General features: G+C 40.7%; 1 protein-coding gene across 3 annotated transcripts in view; it reads right to left on the bottom strand.

The window, feature by feature from the left end:
• LOC121540224 (neuroligin-1-like) overlaps window positions 1-13131 on the bottom strand; it is a 325848-nt gene that overhangs the window by 264101 nt on the left and 48616 nt on the right. For 2 of the 3 annotated variants that reach the window (XM_041848912.2, XM_041848914.2), the window contains exon 1: window positions 4067-4475. The exons of the other annotated variant lie outside the window; for it this stretch is intronic. The gene's annotated coding sequence lies outside the window, so the exon portion shown is untranslated. Of the gene's footprint in view, window positions 1-4066; window positions 4476-13131 lie in introns of those variants that run through there. 3 annotated transcript variants of the gene reach the window in all.

The raw sequence follows: 13131 nt of genomic DNA, 5'->3' as shown, positions 1-13131 counted from the left end.
AATAAAGTGGTGATCCTAACTGTCCTAAGACAGGGAATCTTTACTAGGATTAAATGTCAGGAATTGTGAAAAACTGAGTTTAAATGTATTTCGCTAAGGTGTATGTACACTTCCGACTTCAACTGTATCTGTGTAGTTAATGACAGTGTGTGTGTGTTTGTTTGTGTGTATGTGTGTGTGTGTGTGTGTGTGTGTGTGTGTGTGTGTGTGTGTGCGTGACGCGTGTGCGTGTGTGTGTGTGAGAGAGAGAGAGAGAGAGAGAGAGAGAGAGAGAGAGAGAGATGATTATGATGATGATCACAATAACTTATAGAAAATATTATGATGTCAACATTGTGTCATGCTAGCTGTGTGTGTGTGTGTGTGTGTGTGTGTGTGTGAGAGAGAGAGTGAGATGGTTGATGAATACACATATAGGGAACATCTATTGCGTGTGTGAGACATTGTAAGCTAGTCAAATTTTTGGGGGGAATTGCAGGACATTAACTTTAAAAACGTTTATTTATTTATTCGCTGCTAAAATGTTTTGCTCGCATGGTGGGTCCGCTGCGGCCCCTCATGATGAGTTGCGTTTTTTTATGGCCCCCACCCCATCAATTTGATGTCTTCACTATTATTCTACAATGTAGAAAATAGTTAAAATAAAGAAAAACCCTTGAATGAGTAGGTGGGTCCAAACTTTTGACTGGTACTGTATGCTGATGATCACTAACGTTTTTTCTCTGCATCAGGTCTCACTGAAACTGGATTCCCCAAGAGACATGCTATTCATGCTATTTTATTTTTAGGGGGTAGATCATCTTTAATATTGCAGATAGATTGTAACTTCCATCAATGTAATTGTCTGCATCACTTCCAATCCCCCATATGTTGTTTTTTTCTCGCAAATATATATATATATATATATATGCTTGCCTGATCTTAGTGTTAGTACATCCAATTGAAATAGCACCACTTTGATTAATATAAGTTTGTAAAGCAAATAAAATCCTATTTTAACTCTGCTTTTTTTTTTTTGGGTGCAAAACCTTTGTGTCCTGATTCAACAGACACCTCCCTTGGTGAGTCATGTAAAGTTTCTCCCATTTCTCTCTTGCGCGTTCTCCCTGTCGCTCACTCAAACTCACACACGTGCGCAGTTGCAGAGAAGAGGAAGAGATTGGCCAATTACACCCATTTCTAACAATGTTTGTTGCAGGAATGATATGAAAGACACATAACTTTTGTAAAATATAATATTGTATTGTCTCTTTATTCTTTTATTTTATACTTTAATTGTTGCATTTACCTTTCTTTTTTTAAGACTGCCAAGCTGTCCTCAATTGGGGGAACCTCTGTCTGGGACAATGTCTTCAGGATTATGGAGCGGTGTGTTTATAAAAAGTTGTTTGAATATTACAACATGTATTAAGATTCAGCAAACCTTTACCATTTAGAGATGAGTTCAAAATTGTCATCATCCAAATACTGTGTAATTTTCATATCTTCTTTCTTAAAATGTTTCAGATTGACAGAGGAGCAAACATGCCTTTGCTACCACTCGTGTGTGCTCCATTGTAGTTGGTAAGTAAATGTGAGCAGTTGAGAAATTTGACAGACACAATTAGATTTTTTTTGTAGATTCTGACTGTTAAAGATATTTTACTGTGTGTTATTGTTCTGTCGTGTCCTGCATGCCAACATTATGCCAATCGTTAATTTATTTTCTTCTCTTTTTATGCTTACAGTAAGTTTCATGAAAAGCCATAAAACTCAGGAGGTTGATGTGTTGCAGGCCCTCTGAAAAGTTCTAAAATATGCCCCTAACCGCAATGGTGATGGAGGAGACAAAGTATATATATGAGCAAGTTGCTCTTTTTGGAAGACATCTCTAAGCTATACTGCCACAAACCTTTTCAACTAGTACCATGGAAGTCCATAAAGTTTCTTCAGGAATGTCCTTTTCTAGTTCTCTTCAAATATGAAATGTATAAAGTTGTATTGCGCTGATTCTCTTCATTGCAGATCTGACCCATCACACCACTCGTCAAGAGAGCCACTACACTCCAGATAGCATTCTATGCTCAGAAGTCCTTGATGAGTATCTACCCCATCACACCACTCTTATTAATCATTAATAAAATAAAACAATGGACCTATATACACTGTGTCCCAGTCTTTATAGGCATGTAATGTATGTGGGTGAATTATGAAACAATAACTGTATGCACATGTGCAAAAAATGGTGATGTAGATTTGTTTTTGCCATTGCTTGATCTATTTTAAATGTAAGAAGGTTGCAGATTTAAACTTTAATTGGTGCCTATGGAAACAAATAGAAATGTAATGAACAATGTTTTCAATATCCAACTTTGTCCTCTGCAATACTGTAGTGCTGTAGTCAGGTGGTCATTGCCAGGTTATGATGAGGTCTTAACTATGACCAGTACATAATATAGCATATAATATAAAGGCATTCAACTGAAATGTGTCTTCCGCATTTAACCCGACCCCTCTGAATCAGTAGTGGTCAGAATTATGACCAGCTGGTCAGATAGGTCACAATTATGACCAACTGGTCATATGGTGGCCAGAAACATACATAATATTATGGTCAGTAAAAACTTGTTAAAATTTTTTTTTATATATATATATATATTTTTAACAGTTTGCGACCAGAATAAGACGTCATACTGACGTCTTTTCAACCAGGTTTTGCCTTCTGGGATAGTTGCGGTCAGAGAGATGTCACAAATTAATATGCATAATATATGCTTTTTTGTCCCTGTGTTACAATAGAGGACAATCATATGTCTCTCTATCTCAAATCACATTCAATTTTGTCCTTGACTCTAATATTTTGTAAGATTTTATTGGGTACCCCATTTTATGAGCTTTTACAGGAGTAATACGGCTATAACGACACAACATGCAGTGTTCACGTCTATAAAAACTGTAATTAACCGGACCACAACAGAGCGCACTGTATAGAGCCTATAGGGAAAATGGCCACGTATGCATATAGCAATGGACGTCAATGACTAATAGCTCGAAGATCACATAATGATAACTGGTGAGTTTATCCCCCATATCAAACATGCATAAAACATCCATATTGTTGATAATATCATTAACGACTAATAAACTAATCCAGTCAGCTTTTTACTGCCATTACTATTTCTGTCTTTGGGCTATAAATTGAGCACACACAAATAGGACCTACTGCATTTATCCAGTTTGCTGGTGCCCTGTACCTATAGCCAATAGTGTTTAACTTTCCCATCAAACGTCGTGTACTCGATTTACCATATCATTCAGTTCTTCATAGCATACAATGTTTATCCACCATCTGAGGGTCTATTCAGTCGTTTCCGAACATAGTCATTGAAATTAATGAATGAATGAAGGCTAAGACATTCCCGACTCAGCGTTAGGTATTTAGCCTTATGGGTCAATTAATATCAATTAACATTTCTATTGAATTAAGGCGGGTGGAAATTGAATTTCCTTCATCAGTGATGATGATGTTCTATTACAATTCGCAGAGAAAATAATTACTGGTTCTTTATTGCACTGAATAAATAGGGTTAGGTCTCTTCACAGGGCTGCAGGTGATATTAAAATGGATGATGATTTGGACCTAAGCACCTGGGCAACTGGCATCAGCACAACTGACCATTATGAAAGTAGATTAATCACATTTTCAAATTAAACATGAAAGCACGTGAGTGTGTGAGCTTCCAACAGACAGACTTCACCAGAGAGCTGGACAGGAGCATATGTGCCAAACATAGCTAAATATGCTCTATCGTTGAATGTAGCAGCCATGCTAGCATCCCAATTTGAAATTCATCATAACTCTAGGATAATTATATAGGCTAAATATACTATAATATACACATTATGCATGAAAATAAATACATGTAGGCTAGGTAGTCTAGAACTCGTTTTTTCCCTCCTTCCCACTATCTTACAATTGACCTCGACTCAAAGGCTTGCATTTAAAATCGCCATTTGATAAAAGTAGACATGAGCTGTGACCGAATAGCATGTTTGAACAGTCATAGTTCAATGTATGTATATTTACCGTAAGGCTTGATCTCCACCACTCGTCACCTCAGACAATTTTCCTCAGTGCCATGTCTCGTTATTTCAGAGTGCATTGCTCTTTAGAATCATCTCCCAAAAAATCCGAGGCACAAGCTTTGGTAAAAAAAAAAAAAAGACTTCACTTCAAAGGTTATAAACTCGCCTTTTCATACTTCGTCATAATTCGGTCCAACAATTTTGCAGAAGAGAAAAACTAAAGGATCCCCCTCTGCCGGAATAAAGTGTATTTAATCCAAAAATGGTTTCCTTCATCAGAGACGACCATTTGCTCCGGCTTTTGCACACCCCTCTTTATCTTAACGACATAAAAATAAAAATAAACTGAAATATATTTATTCGCTCCCTCACGATTCAGGGTGCACTTGCTTGATAAAATGACGAGGTCTCCTCTCGTCCCTGTTGGCGAGAGGATGCGCTGATCGAGAAATGGAGCAGAGATACACCTAGTGGCCCTGGAAGGAACTTCAATAAAGCTGCTTAATATTTTTAAAGAGACAAGAAATATTCCTTTCCCCTAACAGTTACTTGTTGACTACATTTTATTTGCATGACTGTTTTTCTAGGACAGTATGAGTACCTCTCAGTGGATATGAGCATATCACCCCCAGAGAGCGATATTTATTTCAACCATGAATTGGACTTAGGCTCCATATGGAGCTATTGTTCTGCAAGCACTTTACCATTGATACTTGAGGCACATGTATATTTTGACCAATATACTCCTCTAAGAAAACCAATGGTCTAAACCTCATGTCTCTATCATAATCCGTTCAAAAGTTATTGGAGTTTTTACCCTTGTAGGATGGCCAAAATTAGGGTGACTAAATCAATGGCCAGAGAAAAAAAAGTGGTCAAAAATCAGGAAAATTGGATTCTGTGCAAGAATTAAGGCTAACTGACAGGCTCACCGTTGAATTTCTAATCTTTCTTCTCGAATCCAGAGGACATAAAACACTATTGAGGTAAGATAGATATTGATTTTGAGACATGACATGAAGTATTTTAATAGTTTAGTATGCACTTTTCATATGAATGTTAAATTCCTGTTCTTTTTTAAAGGTTTATCACAAAAACAAGTGTATCTCTGCGAAATGTCAACAGAGCACTGAGTGTACCGCAAACATTTTATTTTCAAAGCCTTTTATATTTAATTCAGCTCCTGTCATGTTAATTTTGCTTTTTGTGACCCTCGGAAACAACTTTGCAGATGACCACCACGACCACCACAATCCAAAAAAATCGCTGCGAGAAAGCTGTGCCGCTCTGTCAATAGAGCTCGGTGCTTATTATCGGATGTATTAGGTCATGAAATCCGACATTTTCTGGATATACAGTGCCGTGAAAAAGTATTTGCCCGCTTTCTGATTTTCTCTATTTTGGCATATTTTTGATACTGAATGTTATTAGATCTTCAACCAAAACCTAATATTAGTTAAAGGGAACCTGAGTTTACAAACATAAAAAAAAAGTATACTTATTTATTTATTTCATCAACAAAGTTATGCAACACCCAATTCCCATTTGTGAAAAAGTAATTACCCCATTACACTCTATAACTGGTTGTGCCACCTTTAGCTGCAATGACTGCAACCAAATGCTTCCTGTACTTGTTGATCTGTCTCTCACATTGCTGTGGGGGAATTTTGGCCCACTCTTGCATGCAGAACTGCTTTAACTCAGCGACATTTGTGGGTTTTCAAGCATGAACTGCTCGTTTCAAGTGCTACCACAACATCTCAGTTAGGATTAGGTCTGGACTTTGACTAGGCCATTCCAATACCTAAAATTTGTTGCTTTTTAACCCATCTCGTCCAAAAAGTTGACTCAAGTTTGTCGAAAAGCACCTGGAAGCACCTTTTGGATGGCATGGGTCCCATTATGCCTGGCGAAAACCAAACACTGCATTCCACAGTAAGAACCGTATACCAACTCGGACTCCCGAGTGGTGCAGTGGTCTAAGGCACTGCATCGCAGTGCTAGCTGTGCCACTAGAGATCCTGGTTCGAGATCCTGGTTCGACCGGGAGACCCATGGGGCGGCGCACAATTGGCCCAGGGTAGGGGAGGGAATGGCCGGCAGGGATGTAGCTCAGTTGGTAGAGCATGGCGTTTGCAACGCCAGGGTTGTGGGTTTGATTCCCACGGGGGGCCAGTATGAAAAATAAAAAGATAATCTAAGTTGCTCTTGATAAGAGCGTCTGCTAAATGACTAAAAATGTAAAACGGTCAAGCATTGTGGTGTGATGGTTTGGGGATGCTTTGCTACCTCAGGACCTGGATGACTTGCCTTAATAGAAGGAACCATGAATTCTGCTCTGTATCAGAGAATTCTACAGGAGAATGTCAGGCCATCCGTCTGTGAGCTGAAGCTGATCCAAAACACACATGAAAAAGGCAAAAATGTTCATGCTTGAAAACCCACAAATGTTGCTGAGTTAAAGCAGTTCTGCATGGAAGAGTGGGACAAAATTCCTCCACAACGATGTGAGAGACTGATCAACAACTACAGGAAGCACAAGGGGGCAATTACTTTTTCACACAGGGGCATTGGGTGTTGCATAACTTTGTTTATGAAATAAATTAAATAAGTATGTAAATGTTGTGTTATTTGTTCACTCAGGTTACTTTTATCTAATATTAGGTTTTGGTTGAAGATCTGATAACATTCAGTATAAAAAAAATATGCAAAAGTAGAGAAAATTAGAAAGGGGCAAATAATTTTTCACAGTACTGTAATGTTTATGATATGTTAGAGAAAGTCCCCACTGAATGATTCAGAACATGAAGAATCATATTTGTCTTGTTAAAATGTATTTATGACATAAGGAAGTGGAATTTGGATTAGATTAGAGAGTTTAATTGTCAATTACAGGGTACAGTGAAATTATTGAGCTTCGGGCTCAAACAATGCAGGACAAAGTGAAATAAAACAATGCACAGGGGGAGCAGGTAGCTGACTAGTGGTGGCTATTCAGCAGCCTGATGGTCTGGGGGTAGACGCTATTGGCCAATTTTTGCCATGATGCTCCTGTACTGCCCACGTCTGAGTGATGGAAACGGGGAGAACAGGCCGTGGTTCGGTTCTTCTTGGCCTTCCTGCGACACCTGGTTTTGTCCTGGAGGGCAGGCAGGGTGCACCCAATGGTTTGTCAGCTGAGCGTACCACACTCTGCTTGCAGTCCGAGGCGGTGGAGTTGCTGTACCAGGCTGTGATGAAGTCCACAATCAGCTCCTTTGTTTTGCTGACGTTGAGGGAGAGGTTGTTTACCTGGCACCACACCGTCAGAGTGCGTACCTCCGCCCTGTAGGCTGTCTTGTCGTTGTTGGTAATCAGGCCTACTACTGTAATGTCGTCTACAAACTTGATGGTGTGAGGCCACGCAGTCGTGGGTATACAGAGAGTACAGCAGGGGGCTGAGGACGGACTCTTGTGGGGCCCCGTGTTGAGAAACAGTGTCGAGGAGGTAATGTTGCCTACCTTCACAACCTGGGGGCGCCCCGTCAGGAAGTCCAGGACCAAGTTGCATAGGGAGGAGTTCAGTCCCAGGGCCATGAGCTTTGTGGTGAGGTTAGAGGGCACTATGGTATTGTAGGCCGAGCTATACTGGGCAGAGTGGGTGGACACCCTACACATGGAGAATACTACAAGTATTGCTCTGTTTGCTACAAGAATTGTGGGACTACCACTACATATAATTTCACCTAAAGGATATTTTCAGCACCACAGACAGGACATCCATGTTAGAGGCCAAGTGCAGTCAAAATGTGTTTTCTCCCCCTGTGTTTTATGTCATATTGTACAACAGCTGATGAAACTAAAACATGTATCAGTCTTATTTCCTGATAGTTGCTGGTTGAAAATACAATCTACACAGGACCTTTTAATCAGCAGGTTTGCATGGGCAGGAGATTTTGGCTTTCCATGGTGACATCACCATGTGGTAAATTGGTTAATAGACCAATAACAAAGAGAGTTCCAAACCTCTCTTTAAAATAACAGCTAGTTTTCCATTTTCCCCTCCCTATTCAGACCACTCCCAGACAATCCTAGCAAAATTCTTGCTAGAGAAATTGTTTTTTGCTAAAAAGCCACTTTTCCCATTTTAATGGAAATCTATTAAAGTAAGGTACTTAAGAATTAATTGTTACCCAGAAATTATTTGATATTGATATAAAAACGGCTGCATTGGGCTTTTAAGAAAGAGGGGGAAAACAACCATTGCAGTTTAACCCTATTTATAATATTAAAAGCATGTGGGCCAATCACAGGGCAGAGAAGGCTAGGTCTAATAGATTTCTACACTACAAAGGGATTTTCAGTGGTGATTCTATTGTGTAGACATATAGTCACAAAATAAGAATCTCAATTTACATTGAGTTGCTCTTAAACGTGTAGAAATGCTGTAATAACACTAATAACAACATTGTATTAAAGGTAGCCTTTGGACACGAAAAACTCCTCCCCTTTCTCAATTTTCAAACAGAAATGGGGTGTGCCTTTGGTGGTTCGTCAATGTGTCATTCTGGTCATGCACGCAGCGACCGACTAGTTCATTAGCTAAGCTAGCCACTTTAGCTAACCAGCAACCCCTCTAGTGTGTGTTGACGTCATTTCACAGGATTTGTTTTGGGACAGAAGCTGTAGAGATCGATAAGAAATGGCACTTCTGTAGCCAAATATCTTATTCATCCATTTTCTTTTTCTTTACATTAAATGCCCTGATATGATGGTGCATTGATCAGTTATACAGTTTAAATACGTTATTTTTGTGTTTTTGGCCAAAGTTGACCTTTAACATGTGGTAACACAGAGCATAGTACAATGTTGTGGCTGTAGTAATTTCAGTATTACTTCAGAGGTACAGTAATAGAGCAAAATAATGTCTGGGATATCTTGAAGCGGTGCTGTCCTTTTGTTGACAGTCATCAGATTACTGGGGAACCAGAGACTGATGTTCAACCGAACGTCTCCTCAATAAGCATTTGAACAGAACTTTTGATTGTGATAACTGCACTGACAGATAGCAAGCAACTCAGCTGCTACAGCTGATATGGCAACCGGGAAAACTGAAGTGCTTTCTAAGAATAAGGGGAAACTTAGCAACCATGCTCTCTTTGTCCTCTTTTGCCAAAGAGGTAGCTGTATTAAAAATCCTCTGTGATATGGGTGCTGTTTGGCACAAGAGGGCATAGATGTCCTTGAAGACTGGTGTGGGGTCACAAAAGGTCACTACTGGGCTAGCTACCCACATGCTGTGGCTGCTTGTTGCTGTCACTGAATGAAAGGAAATGCACTGGATAACAGCCTGTTTCCCATTTGAGTGAGCTGAAGCATAAAAAAATAAAATAAAAGCCTCCAGCTAACTGGGTCTTCCTTGTTCAGTATCATTGCGTCTTATATAATTTCATTAATATTGCATATTTTAATTGACATTCTTAATTTGTATCACAGACAACCGGATAAACCATTGAACGTTTTTGTCACGTCTCCTCCCGTTGCTCCCCTCCGGCGCTCTGATTCGCCGGTCTACTGAGCCACCGGTCTGAGCGCACCACCTCGGCAACACCGGAATGGAAACCCAACGCACCCTAATCACCTCCAGCGCACCTGCACCTCATCATCTCATCACCACCCCTATTTAGCCCTGGACTGTTCTGGATGATGTTGTGTGTGATTGTTAAACTTCGTGTCGTGTACTCTAGCGTTGTTATTTATCTTTCTCATTGTTAAGTAAACCTTGACCTTGTTAATTCCTGCGTCTGCATCCTGCCTCTTCGTGTACTCAGTACGCATCACAGTTTTACTGCACTTTTCACATTAATGCACTTCGGCCACTAGCAGTGAAACGCTGCCCTGACTTCAGCCATGATTCATTCCACCCATAGAATCTAAAAGCTGCTTTTTGCTAGTGGATACTCTGATTAAAGCTCTGCATTCAGCGCAGACCGTGGATTCTAATATCTGTAAAGAACCACAAACAATGTCAATTACGCCAACCCACTTCTCCTCTGTGGATCCATGTTCGCTCTTCAATGCCTGAGTGAAGTACGTCCCCTTCATACGACTCATGCTCAGTACTACAACAGCATCTATCCTGTCTATAATCTATGTAATGGGCAACAACATGATCTCCCAGATGGAGTTGCTATTGGGAGACACTTGAAATTGACTCATGTTAGTCATTCACCCTGCCATTCTCTCCCCCCATGTACATAGTGCCAAGCTGGAGAGGTCCTCTCTAGAACCGTATGAAGCACCGCCGGCTTTTCCATATGTCAGCCTGGGCCATCATTCTGAGGTGCCCGCCATCATGCAGATACCTATAGGTCGTTTTCTATGCACAATGTGGGACAAGCGTGTGGACAGATGTTAGGGGAGACAGAAAAAGGCAGGGGAGAGGCAGTGGAGGAGAGGCTGGGTACAGCACCACATGGCTCCATCGCCCCAAGTGGAGAGAGGAGAGCATGGTGCCAAGCAGACGCTGGTGTAATAACCAGGCCCCCCCTCAGGCAGACTCTGAGGATCGGCCTGCCTACGCCTGGCTACGAGGAGCTGCCTGTCTCTGTGGCAAACCCCCATTTCCTCTGACCCACTCTCCTCCTCCTCTAGCTCCTCCTCCTCCTACTTCTCTTCCCACCTCCTCCTCCTCCTCCTCCTCTATCTCCTCCTCCTTCTCCTCCTCCTCCTCTATCTCCTCCTCATACTTCTCCTCCCACCTCCTTCTCCTCTACCTACTTCTCCTCCTCCTCCTCTATCTCCCCCTCCTCCTCCTCACCCACTGATTTCCCTTCCAGCAAGAGATAAAACATCAGAAAAGAGCACCAATCTAAAAATAACCCATGCCACACCATCATCACATACTGTATATACCGCTGCTCATCTGCCTGCCAATCCTCTGTGCACTATGTGGTTGCAAAGGATAGCAAAGTAGGTATCTTTATCTCTAAGTATTGTGATTGATTTAAAGCCCAACCCACCCACCCACCACCTGCCTTCAGGTGGTCCCGGATACAGAGCAGGGATGATAGTCTAATGGTGTAATCTGTCTAACAACCAGGACCCCAGCACAGGCGCTGACAAAACCATGCCACCGCCACGATTAGTAAATGGGTCAGGTTTTAATCCATAACTAAATTAATGGAAATGAAAATGCTTCCATTTGTGATTGCTTTTCCCGTGTGTCAGCCACGATCAGTTCCACAGGTATTCTGTAATGACAGTGTGGCTTGTGTCCTCACTGGCTGCTATAATAGTGCTTCTCATTCTTTGTAATACAAAGTAAATCACTTTACATGATTGTTTTAAAATGAAATTACAACTGCCATGTTGTATGTTGTAAACCAATAATGTCTTTAGCAATGTTTAAATAAGAAAACCATAGTATGAGAGGATCTGCAACATTTACCACTGAGCTTCATATGGAAGGCTACTGTAACAAAACTCTTTAGGCAATGATGAGTTCTGCTGTGCCATATATCAATAGATTGTCAGCTACACAACATTCTAATCAAGGCATGCTAATTTAAAAGAGTAGTGATAACAATATGCAGACTGCTCCACTGTACAGTATATATGTAAACCCAAAAGATTTTGGTACCAGAACGTTTTGTAACAGAATCCCATTCACACTGATTTGGCATTCAATTCATACTGTTGAATTTCTTTCTCCCTTCATGTCTAGTAAGATATGGTTAGAGGCAGACATGTTCTGGCAAAGTGACTCATTGATGTCTGAGTGAAAAGTCCGTCAAATTTAGATCTCATGCCAGGGGGACCAGCAGCCTATTGTTCTAGGAGTGAGAGCAATCATCTGATATCATCAAACTGTAATGAATCTGTAAGGGGGGGAGAGGCGAGAGTGAAATTAAATGCGTCTTACAGAGCCATTTCGACTCCAAAACACAGTAATCCTCTCTCATTGGCCCTGTCAATAGAGAAAGACAACAAGAAAACAACAATGGTCCTTGTTGGACAAATATGATGCAGAAAATATTCAACCAGAAATCTTTACAATGCAGAGTTTAACTCCCATCAAAGCTATCCACTATGATTTCACAATCACATATAAGGAGTTTGTCCCCTCATTGTGTCATAAGGGAGTTTGTCTGTGCCTAACAACATCAGGTAGAGTAAAATGGGATTCATTGGTCGTGCAGGATCTCTCCTTTTGTCACTGAGTGAGAAGCTGGGAGGGTGTGGATCCACCGTATCTGAGAGCCCTTTCCAATTACATCAGGCCGAGGAAGGGGCTGTAGCTGTTTGGCACATATTGACTGCCCACTAAATCTTGTTTATACTGTGCCACGGGGTCAGTGTGACTGCTACGGTCCACTACTGGCAAAACAGATTGCCACAGGATGGGACAGGAAGCCACTAGGCTCCAGCCATCCTCAGACCATGGCCCAGTTTCCCAAAAGCATCTTAAGACTAAGTTCAACATTATACCCTTCGTAGGAGCATCGTTAAATCTCCTAGATGTTTCCCAAAACAGTCATTATTAACGTTGCACTTGAAAGCGCTCGTAATCTAATGCCTGCCTCAGACCAGTAGTAGAACAGCTAAGTGCATCGTTAGATCCTTTTTTGCCCTCCCGCATCACTTTATACACAGAAGATCTCCGTTAAACATAGAATCTCATGGTTTATCTGTCTCTCTGTGACTGCCGATAACTTCAGAACAAAGTTGACTACAAATACAAAGTTGCCAATGTCTTTACAATTGATACAAACAAGTGACATATAAAAATATGCTTCAAATGAAAACCGAGATGACTGCATTAAAATATAAATACAGTAAGCTATAGGCCTATTTCAATCAAATTGAAATATACAGTATTTAATTTTCACTACTTTGCTACTTGTAGGCTACTGTCTGTAATTTGTCTCAATATATTTCATGATTTGTAGCCTAACATGAGTGCAATGATGTGCCAAATCTGTGATTTTGTGCATTATTATTGGGTAAGCGTTAGAATAAGCCGCCTCAATATGTGCAGCCGTAGGTGGAGCTGATCCGTCGTCAGTATTGTGAAATAATTATAAT

Source organism: Coregonus clupeaformis, chromosome 26 (assembly GCF_020615455.1).
Source record: "Coregonus clupeaformis isolate EN_2021a chromosome 26, ASM2061545v1, whole genome shotgun sequence".
NCBI lineage: Eukaryota > Metazoa > Chordata > Actinopteri > Salmoniformes > Salmonidae > Coregonus > Coregonus clupeaformis.
This window is presented reverse-complemented; position numbering and strand designations above follow the sequence as displayed.